Raw genomic sequence first — 26,444 nt, forward strand, 5'->3', positions numbered from 1 at the left:
CCATTTTCTGCCATGAGAGGGCTACAAGAAGAAACAGAAGAAACTCAGGAGGTTAAAGCTAAACAGATTTCTATTTTTCCCCAAAAAAGCCTTTTGCTGTTATTTGTTTTCACTTAAATATTAATAATATGGATCGTCCACTCTGCTTTCTTCTCCTAGTAGGATAATGAAGAGATCGCTGTATTAAAACGTCATTCCCTTAAAAAAGTAAAAACTGAGGCATCTTCAACAGGCTAAATTTTGATTTGATATCATATCCATCATGTAGAAATAGAGGAATACTCTTTATTAGTTTATTGAACTTTAGACATTATATCAAGAAATTCCACAAATTAAAGCATCAGTGACGTACCCCTCAAATTTTGTAACAGGAATCTATCAGACATAGAACAAGGGAAAATAACTTAGTTCCCCATGCTTTACACTGTCAAATAAACTTGCTTCACACTGTCAAATGAACAGCTACCTTGAGGGGTGCATCCCTGTTTGAGCAATACAGGTTGCATGAGTTGCAAATTTGCACAACAATTCTGGATCCAAATGGAAAATAAATGAGTTCAAGCATATTAATTCAGTTTCTACCCATGAGAAATTCAGAATGTGTACAATGTTCAATGACTGCAATTTGAAAATATAAAATGAAATGAAGAAAAGATTACCAACGACTAATATCAATTCATAAATGTTAAACTTTGGAAATCAAATTTACAAATGAACTAATAATTCCAGTATATGAACAACACTCATGTTTGTGCAGGAACGGTACTTATATACAAGGTCTAATGAATCCATAACATTTATTGAACAAATACAATATGTGTATGGAATATGTACCCTGCAAGATTGAAAAAGAACAAATGAAGATTTTTCTCTTCACTTATGGAGCTTATAGTAAAATACATACTTATAATAAAATATTGATGAAAATGTGATCCAAGTTTTCCAAAAAAATTTTTTTGTCAACCCTGCAAAGCTTAAGGGGGTGGGTATTAAATAAGCCAGCTCATTCTGTCTAATTTGAGGTACTACACTGTAAAGTATACCTTCAGCCTGTAGGTTCCCCAAGGTCAAACACCTTGTCCCCTCACTTGGGACTAAATTCTCTGTCTGTAGAAAAGAGCTTGCCAGATATCTCTCTGTCCATCTGTCTCTCTGTCTCTCTGTCTCTCTGTCTCTCTCTCTCTCTCTCTCTAAGGAAAATCAAGTAAGAAGGCAAGAAAGAAATTTACACAGATTGAGGCTTTCTCAAGGAAGGAAGAAGCACCTTTTTAATAAATCAGTCTGAAAGCAAAGACAGAGAGATTCTCTGGTATAACCAGCCTATTTTGCTTTCACCTTGAACTCAGTTTCTATTTTGCAGAACCTGGCACCTCACTTTAACATTATACCATTACCTATATGTTGCTTTGTGTTTATCTGAACAGACAGGAACTCCCCAGAATGATTCCTACAGTTTGCTTTAAGTTTAGCTGCATAATGGTAAGCATTCTATGAGAATCAAATATGTTTCTACACCAAGTCTGAGAAACTTCCAGACAAGGGGAACAGAATTTCAAGCTTCTACTTAGGAGGTATAATGCTAAAAAGAATATTGTTTCCCACCTCTACAACAGCAACATAAAAAGCTGGATATACAAACCAAAATTTTCTTGACCTCATTAGAGAACTGAGGTCACAGAGCAATAAACTAACTAAAAATCTATGGAAAGATAGGGTCTTCTAAAGAGAGATAGGACACAGCACTTACTTACCTGGGGCAGATGTAGTAAGCTAAAAAAGCAAGAAAGAAGAATTCAGCTGAAATTTGAACCAATTGCTAAATAATTAGCATGAGCTCATTTAGTGTGAGAGTACAGAACTTCTAGAAGCTGAAAGACACAAAGTAATTTATGACCATTTGCAATATTTACAGAACTCAAGAGGTGATCATGAGAAAAATTAGAGTCAAAGAAAGAGACAGGGAGCATGATATGTGCCAAGGGGAGGGGACTTTCATGCAGGAAAGGCATGAAGTCCACGCAAAACCTACCCTGTTGTCCCTTTGGAACAAAAGTTTAAGCTACTGGCATTAGGGAGTAAAACATATTGCTCTCGGAATACAAGTGAAACACTTTTGCATCTTGGAGAAGGAAATAAAAAAATCACCTCTACCCATGAGGAAGGGCAAAAAAATACTCAGGTCTCATGTCATTAGAGATTATCCACTGAGGAAGGGGTAGGATCCCTGAGAAGGAGATCCTCACATCCTTAAGACTGACCTTACATTGTCCATGTACAGCCAAGGTTGAACCAAAACACCAGAGGAATGTTCATGTCTTCCATCCCACTACCAGGTTATCAAGTGTTGCATGACAAAGAATATCATTTTACTATGTGGAGAAGGGTGGAATGGTGAAGAAATATCTAACATAAAAGTGCAAAAAGAAGATCTAACACAGAGAACGGAGCAGACATTGATGAAAATCTTCCAGAAAAACAGCCCTTACACTACACAAAAGGCACAGGTAGAAAAATTTCAAGTTGTTGGTACAATAAGGGTAACCATAATAACAACAGCAACCACCACGAAACAACAACAATAATAATAATGTAGTTCATCTTCTGATTAGAAACCTCAACTTCCCATACTAAAGGCTTAACAAAAAAAGAAGTTTCACATTTCCAGGTATTAATATTATATACCTCAGTCGCTATGGTTCTATACAAGATGTCTGGCATTCAACCAGAAACTACAAGATACAGAAAGAACATGAACAAAACAACACACTGTTCCCAGACTTATATGACCCAGATGTTGGAACTATCAGACAGAGAATTTTAAATATATATTGTTGCATTGCCAGTTGATTAGTATGTTAAAAATCTGTGGAGAAAAAGACTGACAACATGCATGGACAGGGGGAAAAGAGACAGAAACATAAGAAATAAAGGGAAAACCCTGGTAAGAGAAGTGTACACCACCTTAGATACACTCAATATACAGCAATACAATAAACTCAACACAGCAAAGGAAAGAATCACTGAACATGAAAATAGATCACTAGAGAGAACACAAAGAGAGACACAAGGAGAAAAAAGAGTGAGAAAATAAGGTATCAAAGAGCTCTAGGATACAATCTAACACATTTGAAAATCAAATACCAGAAGTAAAAGAGGAATAGAATAAAGTATAAGAAGTATTTGAAGAGATAATGGCCAAGACCCCAAACTACAAATCTTAGTAGTTCAGCAAACAGCAAAAGTATAAATAAAGCACACACACACACTCCCCTACCTAGGCTCATTATTGTCAAACTTCTGAAAAACAAAGATAAGAACAAACACTGAAAATTATCAGAAAACAGTCAAAATTACAGCAGACTGCTTGGAATAACAATAAAAAATGCAGTGGATTTGTCAGACAATGTAATGGCATTTTAAAGTACTGGGGGAAAATAACTGTTTATTTAGAGTTCTATACCAGCAAAAAGTAGTTTTCAAACATGAAGAAGAGATATATTTCAGGAGAGGACTTCTGAAATGGCAGAGTGAGGAGCTCCAGAGAACTCTCCCTGGCAAAACAACTGCTTAAGTGATGAAAATTATTAAAAACAAGCAAAAAACCAAAAAAACCCACTGTCTTAAGGGAATGTGCTAGTTTCCTATGATTGCTGAAACAAATTACCACAAACTTACTGGCTTAAGTGACACACATTTATTTTCTTATAGTTCTAGAGTTCAGAGGTTCAAAATAGGTGTCTCTCAACTAAAATCAAAGTATAGGTAAATGCACATTCTTCCTGAAGGCTTTAAGAAGAATCATTCCCTTGCCTTTCCTGGTTTCTAGAGGCCACCAACATCCCTTGGCTCATGGACTCTTTATATCTTCAAAGCCAGCAATGAATGCTAGAGTCTTTCTTACATGGCATCACTTCTGCCATCCCCTTTCACATCTAAAGACCTTTGAGATTACACTGGCCTCATCACAATAATCCAGGATAATCTCCCCATCTTAATGTAAATTTATTAGCAATATTAATTCCATTTGCAAAGTTAATTCCCCTTTGCCAGGTTACATAGCATTCACAGGTTCTGGGGACTAAGCCGGGGACATATACAGAGGCCATCCTTGTGCCTACAACAATCCACCGTCTGACACCAAAAGATTCACATCCATCCCACATACAAATACATTCATTCTATACAAGGTCACCAGAAGACTCAACCAATTAGAATATCAACTCAGATTTCAAATCTCACATCAAAAGTTCCAGATGTCATTACTTAAATGCAACTAAATTAGGTATTGATGAGACTGTGTGTATAATCCATCCTGAAGAAAAATTTTTCTTCATCTGTGGACCTGTGAAACTGGACCTGTGAAACTAGACCTGTGAAACCACTCCCAAAATAAAAGGATGCTACAGGAATAGATTAGCAGTTATAGAGATTTCCAGTCAAAAAGAAAGAAAACAAAAAGTAAAAAGGAGTCACTTGTCTTAAGCAATCTCAAAGTCCAGCTGGGAAAACAGTATTAGGTTTCAAGGCCTGGGAATAATGCTTTGCTCCAAAAGGTTCCACCTACTAGGTTCACAGCTCTGTTCTTGGAATCATTATTCTTTTTCATGAAGGTTAGAATGTGTTTGAGGTTTAGTGATTTTATCCTCCTGTTTCCTACCTATAGAATTTTAAGAGTCTGACCACCTTCTTTCATTTCTTCTCTCTGTCCCTTTTAGTACAAGTTGACAGTATTCTTCTTCTATAAGAATTTCAAGTACCTCGTGTGTCTCCCATGTCTCACATGGACTCACCCTGTTAGACCAAAGTTTATTCCAAGGATCTTTCCTGGATAAACTTATATCTATTCCTAGCTTCTGCTGAGATGGCTGAGAGGATCTGTATGTCATGCATCCAATCTCACATAGCCCTTTGTGTGACTGAATAATCTGAACTTCTAATCCTTCTGAGGCATTATGAAATGATTGTCTAGCCACACCCTGGACTTTCTCCAAAGCATCCTTTTTCTAGTAGTGAATTAATTTTGACATGCTTTGCAATCTGGATAACATGAGAATTTCCCAAATTATCATGTCCTTGTTCCTTTTGCTTAACGGTTCTTTCCTCCATGTATCTCCTTCCCCTCACGTTTTACAATAGGCAGCAATAAGAAATCAGACCACACTCTCGATAGTATTTGCTTAGAAATCAGTGAAACTGAAGCCTCACTGGCAGCAAGTACTTGAACACAACCTCTGATGAAACTCAAAAAATAGGCTACTCTGACCCAGGGGTGACACCCAAGAATCCAAGATCAAAAATATCATAGTTGGGCTTCCTTGGTGGCACAGTGGTTAAGAATCCATCTGCCCATGCAGGGGACATGGGTTCGAGCCCTGGTCCGGGAAGATCTCACATGCCATGGAGCAACTAAGCCCGTCTGCCACAATTTCTGAGCCTGCACTCTAGAGCCCACGAGCCACAACTATTGAGCCCAGGTGCCACAACTACGTGCGTGCCTACAGCCCGTGCTCTGTAACAAGAGAAGCCACGACAATGAGAAGCCCACGAACTGCAACGAAGAGTAGCCCCCGCTGGCCACAACCTGAGAAAGCCTGCACGCAGCAACGAAGACACAACACAGCCAAAAATAAATAAATAAATTTATTTAAAAAATATATATCATAGTCATCCCTGACATTCTGGAATACTGTATATATGCCCAAGTCTATGCCTTTTCAGAAGCAACCAGAGAGGAAAACTCCAAGATACAATTTTCTGTTTGTATGTGGGGCAATAATAATAATAATAATAATATATTAAAAAAGAAAAGCAGTATTTCTCTCTAATGCTTTATTATAAGGTAGGCATTCAAGTTTCCCATAACTCCTGCATCTACCTGCAATTAGTCTGTAAGTATAATGAAAAACCAGGAAATACATTGGTAAATTCATATAATTGAATTCATTTATCCGCTTAAAATTTTCAAATCATGAGCTAACAAATATAACCATGGGTAATAGCTTATTAAGAAATTATCAGTAGAGCAGAGATTATATTACTCTTTAACATAAGTTAAAACAAAGCCATTCCTACATATATTTAACTGATATACCTAATTCTGGTATCTGAGTCCCCAGTTTCACCTTAGTTCACTGACAAAACAAGTATCACAAACTTCAGAACTTTGGTATTCTTTAATTATTCAATGTAATTATCTCATCAGCCATTTTCAAGTTGCCTTTGTTGTCGTGTGTTTTTTCCCCTAATTAGATTTTCTTCATGTTTTATACTCTTTTTCATCTGGTAATACACTGCAAATTTGACACATTCTGATGGCATTCATCAAAGTGTATGGGGCTTGATTTTCTCATTAGTCATCTTTCATCTTTTTGTGTGTTTTTATTGATTTTTGGCTTGAAACACTCCTTTTAAGATTCTTTAACCAAAATTCCTATTTTGTTGACGAGAATGTTTCCTAATAAATTATTTAATATTTTTCTAAGGTATTAAAATCATTAAATCATTTCTGACCTCACACAGCTTAAACACAGAGTTTTTTGCTTTATTTTGAATATAGCAAGTTAAAATGAAACAGGGCTTATAAAATTCCATGATCCAAACTATTTTTATGAAAGCTTCTGACCAGACATAATCCTAGCTATTAAAGGCAGACATAATCCTAACTACTGATGCTTAGTAATTAGGCAGAAATGGTAAATCTGGAAAAAGTAATCATTGTTTTCTTTCTTTGAATCTAGAAGACTAAGGGGTGACAAATATGGGGAAGCAGGAAAGTGCTCTGGAGTATTTTTAGAAATTCCTGGGTGCAGTAGGACACTCATCTGGGCCCCAGCCAACACTCCTGCAGGCAGCACACCAAGCCTGTAGTGTAAGATCTGGAGGTCCCAAACTTCTCCTCCTCCTTACCCTCAACTCCTCTTCCTGATGGATATCCAAATAGACAGTTCTCAGAGCATCCCTTCTCCCCTCCATTTTCTGTTTGAAGTCAAATAACTGGACTTTCTTAAACATTTTCCCCATGATGTAGGGTGCAATAATATCAGCAACAAGAATAAGGGTACAATATAGAGTATGAAACCATTCCAATTTGTCCAGGACTGAGAAAGTCCCAGGTATTTCCTGAGGAACCAGGAGGAATTTGTCACCCTAGTGCAACACCACGTTAAGGTGACCTCAGTGTTGGAGTGCTTGTGGTGTCCCAGATCCCAGCACCAAAAGACGATCATGTGTGTCAGATAAGGCAATCAGAAAATTTTCAGAAATATCATACCCAAATATTTTTAGGGATAAATGATTACTACAAATGGGTTAAATTGCATACAGATATTCAGATACTGTCAAAAAATCAAAACTCTGCAGACTCCTTTTTAATAACTAGTTTATAATTCCTGGTAAATCACTTGTTTTCATCACTGGATGAGGGAATCTAGCCCCAGACATCTTCCAAAAGCCTTCATAAGCACAGTGAAGCATAATGGTAACTACTAGTTACATGTGGATCAAAGAACAGATTTCAGAGGCAGACAGAGTCTGAATGCCTCCTGCAACACGTATTCTGGGTGGTTACCAGACGTTCCATAACCTACCATTGCCAGTTTCTTAAGTTTTAGTAGCGCCTGTCTCACAGCAACCTGACAAGAGTTTAAAGCATTAATATATGCAAAGAATTCAACACTGTGCCTGGTTCATAGTAAGTATGAAAAAAGTAGAAGCGTTAGTTATTTATTTCCCCATCCTGTCACTCATTCGCTTAAGAAATATCATCAACGTATCTTCCATATCTTATTTTTTTTCTTCTCTCTCCAATGCCTAGAAAAAGACCTGGTACTTAGAGTTGATAGATATTTGTTAAGTGAATAGGTGACAGGAGGCTTGGTTAAATGATGAAATTTAACCAAGTCTCCTCAGGCTATGACACTTATTGTACACAGCCTGAAATGATGTCACCATAAAGAATGAGGCATCAGTGACATATAGGGTTAATTTAAAGGGGTTTCTTTTAACTAAGGGGCACTGAAAAAATGTACTTTGAGATAACCCATGGAAAGGACGTGACTAGCAATACTTTGGTAGAATATTAAGCTATTGCACTGGTGTCATGGATGCTGTGAGCCAAGGTCAGATGCCCATTTCATGACTGAGGGATATATTCCCTCAAGTGCCAGTTGTGAAGCTCCACCAGGAGTTGCCTGAGCTGATGGAAGCTGCCACCCCAAAAGTCATTTCTGAGACAGCCCTTTCCCAGTGACTGATCCACACGTGGGTAATAATATTTGAGGCAATGGGGCAACACGAATCAGGAGAATCTAAAGGGCCAACCTCAGTATGAGTCCATAGAGAGTTGGCTCAGGCTTTGTGGTGACATCTCCCTCTGCCCAATCTTTATTCATTCTATTCTTCAGTAAATTGCTTTCCACAACAAGGATTTGTGAGGGTCAAATGGACTAACTTACAAAAATGATTAAGTGATGTTTTTGTACATGGTAAGCAGTCAATAAATATTAGAAAATTTGCCCTTTTATTATTGAAGGAAACTACCAATTTCTTATAAGAATCCATGTAGCATTTCTCTAAAGGCTGATTTATCCAGCATCTGAAAAATTCTATCAAGGAACTTACTTTTTATATTTAATATTAACTGAAGATTTTTAGCAGGATTGCTAAGTCAAAATCTCTTTCTCTGCATAACTTGTATCCATTTTCCTCAATAATTACATAAGATAAACATAATCCTTTAGGAGTTTTTCAAATTTTATCTTTGTTAAAAAGAAATTTTTTCCCACAATCTGTAAATTATGTAACACATTCTAGTTGATTTGGTTTTTGTTTGTTTTCATTTGTTTGGAGCTTCCCAAATGATCATGATTCAATCTAATTCTCCCTTTTGCTTTGCTGGTAGCAGACTAGAGAAAGAATCTCCTCAGGAACAAAATGTCTCTCTCTCTCTCTTACTTACCTTGTATTCCCATTAGGCATATTGATAAATCTGTGAAGTCAGTATTAGTCACTGTGCCAGCACAACGAAAAAACCTTATTAAAGAGATTACTCATAGAGGGTGGATCTTTTACTAGTTTAGTCAGCATCATTTTTTTTTTACCAGAACTGGAATATTTAGAAAGTCCTCATGAACCTTTTCTTTATAAATGTGAGTAATAACTGAAAATGGGGCGAGCTGAGGAAATGAGACAAAGAAGTATGCAAGCATATCTGTAAACAAGGACTCCTTATTCTTGTGACCACACCTTTCCCAGGGACAATTTCTCAGGACCATATTGATATGGAACAGACAGAAAGTTCTACTGCACAGGATGCTCTAATGTTTTACATAGATGGGAGCTCTTATTATTCTTTTGTCATTTAATTCCAATTCACTCCTACATGCTTTCATTATTAAAGTGCTCCCACCCTGGGTAGTACAAGAAATTCAAACAGAAAAGTTGATACACTAATAATTACATAGGTATCCCACTTTCAATTTTGTAATTTTCTCATTTGTGATATTTTTATTCTTTAAATCTCCATAAACACAATACAATATATTAGAGAGTGAAAATTAATAAAATAGTCTATGGAGCACCCTGTGAAAACACTGACTTTTTAGGAACCTTTAACGTGTAATATAAATTTATCTTATGTAAGCTTTCAGGGGTCAATAGCATATACAAAAATTCTAAAGCACACCAAACGTATACTTTTCAAAAACAGAACCACACAATCACTTCTTCTTTGGTGAAGCAGGTCTGAGATAAAATAATGATTTGATGCTGTGCCTGGCAGAGAACACTTGATGTGGGGTGTGGATCTTTCCTGTCTCACTATGACAGCTGGCAGGTGCACCCTTGTCATTGGATGACATAGAATGGATTACTTCATAGTGCAAACAACACTCCTGAGACCAAAAGAAAATAAAATTTAAAACAAAAGATAATGGAGAAAAAAAACCCAATCATCATTGCTCATTATTTTTCATTTCCTTTTTTCTTTAAATGGCTGTTTGTACTGGCTCAAAGAACATGGCAGATGTTGTCTGTGTCTTTGTCACAGGGACTAATAGTTTCTCTGGAGAGCAAGAGCACCAAGGCTGAGTCACAAGAAAGCAATTTTTATGATCCAGAAATAAGAACAACTATGGTTGTTTTAACACATATTTGCAATTGCATATCTTGTATGCATTTTTGGAAATTAGTAAGTGCCCATAGTTTTCTTTTTTTTTTGCCATTCCTTTTATGCAACCTACAAATTGCATGTCTCCTTAACACAGCAGTAGCATAGTCTGGCATAACTAGTTCTCCATAGTAAACACAGTAAAACAAGTCTGAGAAATCTCTGACCACCAGCACACGTAAAATGCATACCACCATAAGCCATAGGGTACTATTCTAAACTGCTGTCAAGTTTTAAGACACCAAACACTGGTCTTTTGTCAGCATCTTTGGTACAGTTCCACTTTGATTGCTTTCTTTCTTTCCTTTTTTATTTTTAGTTACTCTAGACTTTCATCATGTTGCCAGGCATGAAAGATCAACTAATGGACCAAGGGTAGTAGGAATAGTTTCTATATAAAAGATTGAAAAATTATCTACTTTATATACTTTCCCCAATGCTGTTGCTATATATATATATATATTTTTTTTTTTTTCTGGAGACTTTAACAAATCTTTAAATATTTTAGGATTATTCTCTGCTCAACTGGAGAATTGACTCCAAAAAGGGATGTTTTACAGCGCTGAATTTTAAGGTGTGAATTGTCAGCTTTATGTTTCTTCAAATCCCTGTAATGGATAAGAAAGCCTTATGTAAATCCATGGGGGAAAAAAGGAAAACCTATACATACTTCTTAAAATAAGTGATGTAGGCAAGTATCTTGCATAACTCCATCAGAAGCAAGTAACACTGCCAGGATGTTCAGAGTACTCTATTGAGTTTTTAGGAAAAATACAATCTGTTTCATAAAGAAAACATACCCAAACACATACACATAAACACACAAGCCTGCATGAACAAAATGGCTTGAGAACTATTTCAAATATGATCCTAGGAATGGTGTGTATTAGTTAAGGTGTTCAGCTGCAAATGAAAGAAATTCAAGTCGTACAAACTTGTCTTTTTTTTACTGACATTATTGGAATACCTAAATGAAGACTTAACTCACAGCTGGATCCAGGGGTTTAAATGATGTCATCTGGAGCAGTAATCTCTCCCACTGGGCTGATTTATTCTTCTTTGTGTTTTGCTTTCATTTTCAGGCAATCTGTTGCAATATGATGAACCCCCAGCACTCCAGTCCTACATTCTCACAGTATATATGTGATAGAGACAAATATTTCTCTCTTTAGTTTCAACAGAAGTACTTCAGTTGAGTACTTCTGAATGACCCACCTTGAGTCAAGTATATTAATAACCGCCCACTGTAGGCAGGGGTAAGGATTTGATTAACAAAGCCTGGATTTTGTACCCAACTCTGGAGCTAGGGTTCAAATCAGATCCAAAAGAACCACGGAAAAGAGGATTCTTAAAGGTAAATGAGAATCCTGTTATGAGGAAAAGGGGAAACGTTTGCATATTCAGCAAAACAATGGATATCTTTTAGAGCCTATCCTTGACAAGTGATATAATAGGATATAATGCTTATTGTTAGTTTACTAGTAAGGCACTGTGTGAGTTTCAGACTATTATATTAATTCAACAATCTTTTTTCTCCAGAAATGTTGTAATTGCCCCTCCCATCATTAAAATTACCACACGTGCTGTGGGTTTCTGTTGTTTCATGCCTTCACTTCTTTCTTGCCCGGCAGTTGCATGTTATCTGGACAAAATTTTCAAATTGATATTCCTCATCTACTTCCCTAGATAAAAGACCAGTTTTGTGGTGCTATGATTTTAAAATAAGTAATTACAATTCAATTCAACAAATGTTCAATGATTTACTTACAATATTTTAGGCATTAGGCAATATGCTATGCATTAAACCTAAATGTTTTAAGTCTCAGCTCCTGACTTTAATAGCTCAAAACCTAATATAAAGAAGCAAGAACTATCTGTGAAATTCTGAAAATAAGAGTAATAGATAGGATCAAAAAGCTGTACTAACCTGACCAGATTTTTCTTTAAAAATTATATGTATAAATGGCTTTTTACATTATAAAGTAAACAGTAATTAATATAGTAAAATACTAATACATAAAGATACAGATTTAAGAGTAGACAAGGAAGACTAGAAGTCACCTAAATATATTTGAGAATGTAACATATGATAAATGAATTCAAAATTAAATTCATTTAAAATCAATATGTGAAATACTTTGGGGAAAGAGAACAGATAGTTGAAAAAATAAAGGCAGATATATTTCATACTAGGAAACACAAAATTTAAGTGAATCCAAAATTTAAATGTAAATAATAAAAACATTAAAGTATTAGACAAAATTATGAATTATATACATTTATATGCATATACATCAATACATATATACATACATATTAAAGAGGTTTTTCTAATGATGGCTGGAATCCAGAGCCATTATACATAACAGACTGATAAAATCAATTACATAAAAACTAAAAAACGTAAAGCACATAATCAAAATCAAACTACAAATAATAGTGGGAAAATATTTGCCACTCATGCATCAAAGGACTGAATTCTTTAATATATAAAGAGCTAATAAAAATTAATAAGAACAAGACTATAAGGAAGATATGTAAAGAGAAGCTATAGAATGATATTGCACAGGAAAACTTATATAATAGCTCTTAATTAAAAGATTTTAATTCCCTCAAAATGAGAGTGATGTTAACTAAATTACAAAATGGCCTTTTAAAAACTTATCAGACTGGCAAAAATGAACACATTTCAATAGTTCATTGTAAGATATGAGAAAGTGGGCAAATTGATGATGGAAATGCAAATTGCCACAAAATTTTAGAGATCATTTTGGCAATGCGTACCTCAGCAATTTCATATATAAGAATATTTCCTGCAGATAGACTCCTCTAAAATCACATACATATGAGGTTAACCATTTAGAATTACTTGTAACAAATAAAGACTAGAAATAATCTAAATGTCCTCAGAGTGAGGGTAAAATCAATTATGGTACATCCTTACAAAGGAACACATAAAAAAGAATGTGATACTCTTTCTAGAAATTATACTAGTTACACTGAACATTGAGGAATCATGACCTATATTCACAAAGCAAGTCATTTTGCCTCCCACTGTCTCTTTATACTTTATTCATTTATTCCCCCTTCCCTACTTGAAACTCAGATGGTTCCATTAACTTTCTAATCATGCACAGATTGTAAATATTTCTATGGTAACTTACAGAAAAAAAAGCACACTTAAGGTTTGACAATTATATGTTCAGTCTCATCTAATAGCCATGTATTCTTGCTTAATACAAAGTTATCTTAACTCCGGGGAAGGCTGCTGGTGCACTGCCTGCTCACTGGTAAGGGATTAGAGTTGGGTCATTCCTTCTTTTCCCTACTTCCTTCCCCATTCAGGAGCCTCGGCTGAAGGGTCAGGAAGGGAGAGAGGTTACCAGGACAACTCTTACTTGAGAGGTACTGTCTGAAGCTTGATCTTGCTGATGTTTACAGTTGACTTTTTCCTTTGGTGAAGCACTTTTGTGACTTTAGAAAACGACTGAACAACTCTCCTGCCATAAACATGTACATACACACACATATGATATGTCCACACACATATCATTGGGGATTTTGCAACGCATTCCCTCATTCTGTACACACCCTACTTCAACAGGACTTAGGAATACTGTCTTATCGGCTTTCTTGCATGCATAATTCATGGTTAAAATAATGAAAGGACTAGCAACAGGAAAAAACATTTACAAATGACATTTCTCACAAGAAAACTGGATCCAAATTATATAAAGAATTCTCAAAATAACAGTAAGAAAAATAAGTCTAAAGTAAGAAAAAAAATTTTAAATGGGGAAAATATCAGAACAGACATTTTACCAAAGAAGATATATGAAATGGAAAATAACCATATGAAAAATGCTAAATATCATTATTCAGGGAAATGCAAATTGAAACCACAATATGATACCACCATGCATTAATTATAATTACTAGTATCAAAGAAAGTTAAAATACCAAAAGCTGGCAAGAACGTGGACCAGCTAAAACTCATGCATTGCTGGTCAGAATGCAGAATAGTACAGCAACTTTGAAAAACAGTTCTTTAGTTTCTTAAAAACTTAAACACACATATACCCTAGGACTCAGCAATCTCACTGCTAGGTATTTACTCAAGAGAAACGAAAACTTAAGTAAACACAAAAAAATGTGAATGTTTATAGCAGATTTTTTTTCACAATGGCTCTGAAGTGGAAACAACTTCATAAACAGAGAAGTTAAGTATGATAAGTCCATACAATGTAATACTACTCAACAATAAAAAGGAATAAACTATTGAATGCAGCAACACGTGTGAATCTTAAAGGCGTTTTGAGAAGTGAAAGAAGCTAGACTTATAGGCTACATACTATATGATTCCATTTATATGAGTTTCTAGAAAAGGCAAAACTATAGGGACTGAAAATAGATCAGTGGTTGCCAGCAGTTAGGGATGTGAAGAGGGACTGATTACAAATGGCAGCATGAGGGAATTTTTGGCATGTTAGAACTGTTTATATCGTGACTGTGATCATGGATACAGAACTCCATGCTTCTATCAAAGCCCATAGATGGTCCACCACAATGAGTGAATTTTACTATCTGTCATTTAAAAAAAATCAACTATGGGGAATTCCCTAGTGGTCCAGTGGTTAGGACTTCGTGCTTTCACTGCTGAGGGCCTGGGTTCAATCCCTGGTCAGGGAACTAAGATCCCACAAGCCGTGCAGTGTGGCCAAAAAATAAAATTAAATAAAAAATAAAATTAAATTAAAAAAATCAACTATGATAAAGTGAAGAACCGAATACAAACTATAACAATGAATTCTAACTTTGTTACCAATCAATAACAGCCAAACTACAGGGGGTAGGAAATAAGAGAGCTAACCTAACTAATTTAGAAAACAGTATTTTACTATGAGGCTAAAGAGTAAAAGAACTCTACACAAATATATTCTAGTTAGTAAATTTGTTTCTCACAGGCATCAGGGTCAGCAGTTCTAAAATGCTTTCTGTATATGCTAGGGTTGAACAAATAAGAAAATAAATAAGTAAATAAGAAAATAAATAAATAAAACCTTTCTGCATTTGGTTTCTTCCTAATGCAGAAAGAAGTTACAAATAAGGAGAGAGGAAAGGCTAAAATGAACTCTCTGGCAGTACTGAATTGGAATCATAGATGTTATTAAATACTGGACTTTTAAGTATATATACATTTAAATATATACATGCATATATACACAAATATATATGTGTATCTGTGTGTGTGCATATGCTAGTAACATACATATATTTCCTAGCTTGTTCACTGAGAAGGCATAGAAGCAACGATATACCAGTGGCAATGAGCAGACATAGCACTCAGATCTTGGTTTCTAAGTACCAATATCCTAAAGTAAGAATTAGGGCTCCTTGTAGAAAGGATTGATTCCAGAGCTGGGGTAGGAAAAACACAAAATGAACCTGGAAATTTTGTAGTTTCAGAAAATAAGGAAGACCTCAAAAAAGTACTGGGGCACATCCAAAGGTAATAGGAACAATATGAAAGATTTCCCAATGGCTAAACTTGAAAATAAATAAGATTGGTATTGAATATAACTCATAGAATAAAATATTCATGATACTATACTAGTATAAATAAGTAATTGAATAAATAAAGCAACATAATGACCAAATGTAATGTGGAATCCTGGAATGAGTCCTGAAATAGAAAAAATGTATCGATAAAAATAATGGTAAAATCTAAATTAACTGTAGTTTAGTTAATACTACTATACCAATTCAATATCTTAGGTTTTATGATTGTCTATGATTATGCAAAATGTGAACATTAGGGGAAATGGGTAAATGATATCTGGAAACTGTACTATTTTTGCTATTTACTGATATTCTAAAATGGTTTCAAAATAAAAAGATTAAAAGCATGTTCAGAAGAGTGTAATGGTACACTTTATATATGTAGTAGTATGTAATGTACATATACATATGTAATAGTATGTAATGTACACATACATATGTAATAGTATGCTACACAGACATGGAGAACAAATTTATGGATACCAAGGGGGAAAGTGGTGGGGTAGGAGGAACTGGGAGATTGGGATTGACATATATACACTATTGATACTATGTATAAAATAGACAACTGATGGGAACATACTGTATAGCACAGGGAACTCTACTTAATGCACTGTGGTATCCTAAAAGGGAAGGAAACCCAAAAGGGAGGGGATATAAGTATGGCTGATTCATTTTGCTGTGCAGTAGAAGCTAACATAACATTGTAAAGCAACTATACTCCAATAAAAATTAATTTAAAAATCTAATAAATACAACATAAAGTATGATATGCTAGGAAGAAATATAATTCTCAAAAGTTACTGGAGTCCAAAGAGGCATATATCACAATTAACTGGGATAGCAATTAAAGGCACCATGGAAAAAGCAGGTGTTAATTCCAAACTGAATGTAATTCTGTAATGTGGAAACTGGTGTAGTAGACCAAGGGAAAAGAGGGCATTAGAGATAGAAGGAGTAGCAATGAGAGCAATTTGGAGGAGAGTAAGAAGAAGACATTTTTAGGGAACTGTAAATAAAATTATGAGGCCAGAACACGTAAAAGTATAACAGAAAAAAATAGTCCATCTCTGGGAAATGTAAAGCACGGAGGCAAAAGTCATCCTACAATAAGATTAACAGAAAATGTAACACTTGGAGAAAAATGTGTGCTTGTACATGTGATTTACAATTTTACACAGAATATACAGATAATAGGAGGTAGGATTCAAGTGAAATTTTAAGATAAGTCCTTTACTGAATAAGTAATCAATAGCTTTTAGCTCCAGAGGGCTTTGCTTCATGGAGTGTTTTGTTTGTTTCTAAAGCATCTTATTTTAACTCTAGCCACAAAGTTCTGAAATTAATATCTTCATTTTATAGATGAGGAAGAAAACTTTAAATGACTCATTCACCGTCCTGCAGCCAGTTGGCAAATGAGCTGGACCTAAAATCACTTCTATCAAGTTCCTTATTTGGTACTCTATTCAATATATTATGCTTCTGTCTGTTTTTTTTTTTTTTTAATATTTATTTATTTATTTATTTGGTTGCACCAGGTCTTATTTTTTTTATTTATTTTATTTTTTATATTTTTATTTTTGGCCGTGTTGGGTCTTCGTTTCTGTGCGAGGGCTTTCTCCAGTTGCGGTGAGCGGGGGTCACTCTTCATTGCGGTGCGCGGGCCTCTTCACTATCGCGGCCTCTCCTGTTGCGGAGCACAGGCTCCAGACGCGCAGGCTCAGTAGCTGTGGCTCACGGGCCCAGTTGCTCCGCGGCATGTGGGATCTTCCCAGACCAGGGCTCGAACCCGTGTCCCCTGCATTAGCAGGCAGACTCCCAACCACTGCGCCACCAGGGAAGCCCCCTGTCTGTTTTTATATTACCACTTAGTAACAGCCCACATTTTTAGAGAATAAGTGCAAGAAATAACACTTTATAATCTTAAAATTTAAAAGCTGAAAGGGACCCTGAAGATGAGTTAGTCTAGCTCCAAAGTGTAATAGCTCAGAGAGTAAGAACTAGCCTAAAGGCATGCAATTAGCTACCATTAGGGTGACCAGACCCAAGTTTCTTAGCTTCTGGCTCTTTCTACTATGTCAAATGATTTATTTTTCTGAAAGCTGATGTAAAAGAAAGCAGAGATAAAACTAAGACATTTCATTAATGAGCTTACTGAAAAATCTCAATTTTCAAGAAAAAGGATTGTTATAAAATAACACATTTTTTTTCCAGAGAGTATTATTCAAATTAAGTTATCCTAAGCTATGTCATTGTCTAAATCTATAAATGGTTAGCTCAGCTATTATGGTCACATTGGAGTAATTAATACCTATAAGTGTAGGCATTGTTAATATCTCATAGCACAAATTCAAACTTGAAAAAGAAGGTGGGAGAAAAGTGGGCATATATTGAGGCATTAAGTGACAGCAGTCATTACAGCAAAACTGCTTCCAGCATCACTCACTCAAGAAGAAAATCTTAACCATTTCCACCTCATTAATCAGAAGAAGAAAGGCCTGAACTAACAGTCTAGAACAGCTTAAACAGTCCACAGAAATCAGAATCAGTGAAACATTTGACAGGGTAGAGAACAGATTGACATAGTAACTTGATCTGTGTTTCAAGGGCAGAATTGTACCCATGCTGCTAAACAGAGCAAACATAGATCACTGAAACATGTTCCTGTAAACACTGGGATGTGAGATGTGTGCCAACTACCCTCCCTTTTGTCCTCCTTCATCCCCTTTTCCTTTACTTTTTCCAGCTCTCCTTCTGCTTTCCCTCTTGCCACTACCCCCAGGTCTTGTATATTTCTCACAAGCTGCAGTTAGCCTAGTACCGAGAAAGACATCTCACTGATCATTTCAGCAACCTTCACAATGCTATCATCTAATACGCACCGTTGAGATGGTCAGGCAGGAAGCAAGGCGTGAACCTGATAAGTGAACTAGCTCTTGTTGGGCAGAAGACCTAAATAGACATTTCTCCAAAGAAGATATACAGATTGCTAACAAACACATGAAAGAACGCTCAACATCACTAATCATTAGAGAAATGCAAATCAAAACTACAATGAGGTATCACCTCACACCAGTCATCATGGTCATCATCAAAAAATCTACAAACAGGAAATGCTGGAGAGGGTGTGGAGAAAAGGGAACCCTATTGCACTGTTGGTGGGAATGTAAATTGACACAGCCACTATGAAGAACAGTAAAAAACTAAAAACAGAACTACCATACCACCCAGCAATCCCACTACTGGGCATACACCCTGAGAAAACCATAATTCAAAAAGAGTCACATACCACAATGTTCATTGCAGCACTATTTACAACAGCCAGGACATGGAAGCAACCTAAGTGTCCATCAACAGATGAATGGATAAAGAAGATGTGGCACATATGTACAATGGAATATTACTCAGCTATAAAAAGAAATGAAATTGAGTTATTTGTAGTGAGGTGGATGGACCTAGAGTCTGTCATACAGAGTGAAGTAAGTCAGAAAGAGAAAAACAAATACTGTATGCTAACACATATATATGGAATCTAAAAAAAAAAAAAAAATGGTTATGAAATACCTAGGGGCAGGACAGGAATAAAGACGCAGACGTAGAGAATGGACTTGAGAACATGGGGAAGGGGAAGGGTAAGCTGGGACGAAGTGGAGAATGGCATGGACTTATACATACTACCAAATGTAAAATAGATAGCTAGTGGGAAGCAGCCGCATAGCACAGGGAGATCAGCTTGGTGCTTTGTGACCACCTAGAGAGGTGGGATAGGGAGGGTGGGAGGGAGACACAAGAGGGAGGAGATATGGGGATATATGTACATGTATAGCTGATTCACTATGTTATAAAGCAGAAACTAACACAACATTGTAAAGCAATTATACTCCAATAAAAGTGTTAAAAGTAAATAAATAAATAAGTAAATAAATAAATAAATAAACTAGCTCTTGAAAGAACAAGATAAACTCACACAGCTTCTGTCTCAAAGAAGCATAATTATACACTGAAGGATGACAGTCACCCTGTGGGTAAAACTCAGACTAAACCAGGTAACTAAAGCAGACTCAGAGAGTGGTGCACATTTTCCCATCATACATTTCTTAAAAAATACAGTCCTCAAGATGTGTTGGAGACAAATATAGACTTTTCAGTTTCTTCCAATTGCTAATTTGGTTCTAAATGAATTCATTGAGATAGTCATTACTCTCCGACCCTTTATGATTCAAATAACATTTACCATGGAATAATACTTTAAAAATGTTATTTAAATAGAAAAGGAGAATAATTTCTTATTAGTGGACCTATTGTAACATCTTCTAAAGGAGGAATAATATAACAAAAGAAACACTGTGGTTGATCTTAATGTGTTTTTCTCAAAAGTGATTACAATAAACAGGTATAGATTTACAAATTTTGCACAGTAAGTGGCTGAATAACCCAGTTAACTGTCTTTATCCTTTATTTGCTCTGGTTGGGGTGTCTTCGACATTGTGAAGAACAGCATGAATTCAGTGGCATCCAAATCTAATAATATTTATGAAAATAATATAATGCATATATATGTATATTATATACATAATTATTAAACAGTGTGATCTGATCAAGATATTTAACCTCTCTGAACATCTCTCTCACAGAGCATTAAAACAATATATGTTCAATGAACATTTAAGGTTGCAGCAAAATACTCATCATATACTCCATGAAAAAAAAAAAAGCAGACTTTAAAAACTAAATATATTTTTGACATATAAAACATATGTCCGCATACATATTTGTTTGTATGATATTTTCTCCTGACCCACTATGTGGTTTCATGCTAATCCCTCTACAGCCTATCAGAGGTCACTGACCCTGTGAAGCCTCCCCCCATGGCATTCCCCAGTCAGGACTACCAATACTGACAGGTCCACCAGGTTCTATAAAGAAGATTTTTGTGTTGACTGATATGATGTCAGCCAATGCATAAGTAAAGGTAACTGAAATTACTGAAGATAGGATAGAATTGACAAGAAAAATGATTTCATGTCTAGATACAGTATTGCACTGTTTCTTTTTTCTGTATTTTTCCTTTGCATTATTATTATTCCATTCCATAGATCTAGTGAGTGCCTGTGAGTGATTTCTTTAAATTCTCTTCAAATAAAGGAAATTGGGGTTAGTGAGTTTATTAATTCAATTTTAATTGAATGCTAAACTTTGTATTTAATTCTTGTCAAACTAGAGTCAATGACTGAAGAGTCTCTCTGTGCTGAAACTGGCTTTTTAGCAATGATCTGTCATTTTTGAATCACATGTACTCCAGAATACCATTGAATCATCTCCTGTTTTCCTCTGTCAAATAATGATAATTCTTCTTTTGCCTTTCTCAAGGAGCTCTTGTAATGATCACACTGATCATATATGTAAAATTATATTAAAATACTAACTACTTATTTTAGCCTAAGTACTCTTTTCTGTAGACACAAAGATAGGATTAAACATACAAGGATTTTTTTTTTTTAACTGGTACACACTGTTCACACCTATATTTCAAGTTTGGAAATGCATATTTGCAAGCAGCAATACAAAAGTATTCATGAAGAATGCATAATCTCTGAAAATTATGAAAACATCCCTGCTACCAATACATTTCCTAAATACAAAACTGACTACCATATTGTTACTTCTGTGTAGCAGGAGAAGTTCATTTTCAAAACAGATAAAACATACAAGGATTTTGCTAAGAGAAATGCCTATGAGGGGAAATGGGGAGGAAATCGGGAAAGACTGGGATAGCCATCAGACTGTAATGCAAGTGTCAGCCTGAGTGAAGGAGAAAGGGAAAGAAGGTAAATGGCAGCATCCTAGAGTGCTGTGTGGGTTGAGAAAGGTTTGGCAGGGCTATTAGGGAATCCGACTAAAAGTCTGCCTTCACAGGAGTACCGTGTCTACCAGAGAGATGCAGTGCTCAGTCACCGGCTCGGGGAAAGCCATTGGAGTGGCCTCACTGCAAATGCTGAGATGGATCTCAGAGTCCAGCAGCTGTGGCCCTTGGCTAATTAGGATCTCTGTAGTCTGAGGTCCAAAAGGCACATTCTCTGGGCCACTATACTACTCAAGCATTTATATTAAAATCATGGTCAATGTTTGCATGCTAAATTTAACTGATTGGTATTGCTGGGTTTAAAAAACTTCCCATATTTTAACACAACAGTTTTAGAAGAGTGCAATATGTTTACCTTGCTTTTTGTTTAACCCTTAGACAGCAAATACATTTTTCTTAAGAGTTCTTGCTGGATACTAAATTATTACACAGACATGCAATAATATATGATGATAAACAAGAAAGGAAAACCAAGTTTAACATATTATTTTCTTAAATCTCATATCTGCTACCTTTGAAGTTCCATAAATATTCTGCTTAATGTGAAATTACAAATGGAAGAAAATGATGAATATCATTTATTTACTCCACAATATTAGTTATTCTATGGCTTCGGGGAAAACATTCAGTTATTATCTTGAAGAAGTTTTTTTTTGCATCTTTTGCATTCTCTTCCTTAATTATTAAAACACAAACACAAGCAGTAATATAATTTGAATTATATCTGTACTTTGCAAGAGGTTCCAAATTCTTGTGATGAAGCAAATCTTTGTCTAAAAAAAATAAGAACCAAAAAACAAAGCATACTGATGCAGGATATTTTCTTTCCCTTTTGCTGCTTATATTTTTATGCAAAATAGTAGTCATTTGTAAATATTTTTTAAACTAAAAACAGAGAATGGAGAGATATTTCACAGCATTTAAGTAGACACATCAGGATTCTTTTACAGTAAAAATTATCTAGTCCATTAGAAAATACCTCTAGTTTTTTTTTTTTTTTTAACATCTTTATTGGAGTATAATTGCTTTACAATATTGTGTTAGTTTCTGCTTTATAACATAGTGAATCAGCTATACATTTACATATATCCCCATATCTCCTCCCTCTTGTGTCTCCCTCCCACCCTCCCTATCCCACCCTTCTAGGTGGTCACAAAGCACCGAGCTGATCTCCCTGTGCTATGCGGCTGCTTCCCACTAGCTATCGGTTTTATATTTGGTAGTGTGTATAAGTCCATGCCATTCTTTCACTTCGTCCCAGCTTACCCTTGCCCCTCTCCATGTCCTCAAGTCCATTCTCTACATCTGCGTCTTTATTCCTGTCCTGCCCCTAGGTTCTTCAGAACCCTTTTTTTTTTTTAGATTCCATATATATGTGTTAGCATACAGAATTTGTTTTTCGTTTTTCTCCCTCTGACTTACTTCACTCTGTATAACAGACTCTAGGTCCATCCACCTCACTACAAATAACTCAATTTCATTTCTTTTTATGGCTGAGTAATATTCCATTGTATATATGTGCCACATCTTCTTTATCCATTCATCTGTCGATGGACACTTAGGTTGCTTCCATGTCCCGGATATTGTAAATAGAGCTGCAATGAACATTGTGGTATGTGACTCTTTTTGAATTATGGTTTTCTCAGGGTATATGCCCTGTAGTGGGATTGCTGGGTCATATGGTAGTTCTGTTTTTAGTTTTTTAAAGAACCTCCATCCTGTTCTCCATAGTGGCTGTATCAATTTACATTCCCACCAACAGTGCAAGAGGGTTCCCTTTTCTCCACACCCTTTCCAGCATTTATTGTTTGTAGATCATCAAAAAATCTACCTCTAGTTTTTAAAAAATAATTCAAGTTGTTTTAAAACTAGAATAAGTACAATAGTAGTTATTAGAACTTATCTTACTCAATAATCAATAATAATGCTTACTAAAATTATAGCTTGAATGACAGCAGGATAAAACTTTTGATCTTTCTGAATCGATAATAATGAATAATTTTCCATGAAACAAATTGTTTTGTGAGTTTCCCCGGTAACAGAGTCAATAATAGATGGAAATTATTGCTATTAAAAAGTCTGAAACACGTTACTCTTAAAAGTCACGACTTCAAGACTCATCCTGGGAAACCAAGTACAATGGCAGGGTATCCGGGTGTGGCCCAGTAATTTCACCTATGGTCCTTAGGTCACTGAGGCTACTTGAAGGAGATCAAAAGACTAACAGACTCAACTATCTAATGAGAGGGTCCAGACCATATATGTTTCACATCCCTAGCTTCACACAAAATTCCTGGCCCTGGGTAGGAGTATGTTAAAAGTAAGATTATTAAATTATAACTCAGAGCACCTCATCTCTCATCAGAAATATCCAGTGGTTTCCTTTAGTCATTAGAATGAGTGAAACTGCTTGGAATGCTCAAAGGTCATATATGGTATTTTCTCTAATTATTTCTGCCCCTTAATATCATACTACTTTATCTCTTCTCTATATTTAGACTGAATTATGCTTCCTGTTGCCAATTAAAAGAGTGAAGCACATTCTTCTTCAGAGCCTTTATAGATTTTAATGCCTGTAATTGGTATGATCTTCCTCCAGCAAGATGGATTTTGATCATCACTCAGGTCTCTGCTCAAATACCATTCAAATGTCATCTCTTCAGAGATGTCTTCTCTGACCAGTTTATCTAAAATAACCTCAGCTCCTGCTCGGTATATACATCTTCTTCATCACAATATCCTGCTATATTGTCTTTATGGCACTTATTACATTCTGAAATTTCTTTATTAGTTTCATTATTTGCTGCCATTCTTTCACTTATAAGAATATGACTATCGTGAGAATTATCTACCTTATCCTTAGAGACTAAAAAAAGTGCCGATAAACAGTGTGACATAAAAAAGAACGTTCCCTGGGGCTTCCCTGGTGGCGCAGTGGTTGAGAATCTGCCTGCCAATGCAGGGGACACGGGTTCGAGCCCTGGCCTGGGAAGATCCCACATGCCGCGGAGTGACTAGGCCCGTGAGCCACAGTTACTGAGCCTGCACGTTTGGAGCCTGTGCTCCACAACAAGAGAGGTCGCGATAATGAGAGGCCCACGCACGGCGATGAAGAGTGGCCCCCGCTTGCCGCAACTAGAGAAAGCCCTCGCACAGAAACGAAGACCCAACACAGCCATAAATAAATAAATAAATAAATAAATAAATAAATAAATAAATAAATAAACAAACAAACCCAAAGTTTAAAAAAAAAAAAAGAACGTTCCCTTTATTTGGAAAATAATTATTTGAAGATACAGGGTATATGCCCTTGTAATTCACTGTGAATTAACTCTTCTTAATAAGCTGATAAACTAGAAAACCATGATGTTGTTTATGTGCTGGTATTAACCCTCATAATATGTTACTTAATTCAGAAGCTAACGTAGGATCTTCTGGTTTCCAGCCTAGATAGAAACCCCCTTTTCAGTTTGCCTTTCTTCAGGTAGACCTGTTTATCACATAGCTTCTAAGTTATTGCAAATAAAAATAAACAATTCACTGATATATGTTATTGCATTGAGATCATGCTACTATATTTAACATACCTGCAATGCTTATTTTTATACTTACTGCTTCTTGAGATTGAGGTTGGCCTTCAACGTATTACCAACCATATTGTGCATTCAGGAAAGAAGAAAATTCTATTCCCCATAAATTACCACAGGTTACCACATGTATTTTATAGGAAAATTGGTAAATACAAATTAAATTTCAAATAGGAACTTCCTTTCAGCCAATTAAGTTCAGAGCTTTTTTCTGATATTGTGTAGCTTTTAGAATCTATAAAATAGATACTAGTAGTATAACCCGTAATGCACATGGAGCTTAGTTCATTTCTCAAAACTTTTCTCATCCAGCAAAAAGAAAAATGTATTCAGGTCTCTGTCCATTTTTAAATCTGGGTTTTTTTTTTTTTGGTGTTAAGTCATATGAGTTTTTTGTATATTTTAGATATTAACACTGTATAGGATATATCATTTACAAATGTCTTCTCTCATTCAATATGCTGGCTTTTCTTTTTGTTGATAGTTTCCTTCCCTATGCAAAAGGCTTTTAGTTTGATGTAGTGTCATTTGTTTATTTTTGCTTATGTTTCCCTTGCCTTAGAAGACAGATCCAAGAAAATATTTCTAAGACTGATGTCAAAGAGAACACTGTCCATGTTTTCTGCTAGGAGTCTCATGGTTTCAGGCCTTACAATAGACATTTTTCCAAAGATGTATAGATGGCCAACAACACACCAACAGATGCTCAACATCACTAAGCATCAGGGAAATGCAAATCAAAACCACAATGGGATAGCACCCCACACCTGTGAAAATGGCTATCATCAAAAAGACAACAAATAACAAGTGTTGGAAAGGATGTGGAGAAAAGAGAAACCTTGTGCATTGTTGGTAGGATTGTAAATAGGCAAAGCCTTGATGGGAAACAGTATGGAAATTCCTCAAAAAATTAAAAATAGAACTGCCATATGATCCAGCAATTTCACTTCTGAGTATTTACCTGAAGAAAACAAAAACACTAATTCAAAATGATATATGCACACCCATGTTCATTGCAGCACTATTTACAATAGCCAAGACATGGAAGCAACCTAATCTTCATCAATAGATGAATAAAGAAGATGTGGTACATATATACAATGATTTTATATATATTTATATATATATACACACACATACACACACAGACACACACAGACTCACACAATGGAATATTACTCAACCACATTAAAAAAAATGAAATCCTGCCATTTGCATCAACACTGATGGATCTAGGTGGTATTTTGCTAAGTGAAATAAGTGAGAAAGG

The sequence above is a fragment of the Balaenoptera physalus genome (assembly GCF_965194825.1).
Source record: "Balaenoptera physalus genome assembly, chromosome: 4".
Classification (NCBI taxonomy): Eukaryota; Metazoa; Chordata; class Mammalia; order Artiodactyla; family Balaenopteridae; genus Balaenoptera; species Balaenoptera physalus.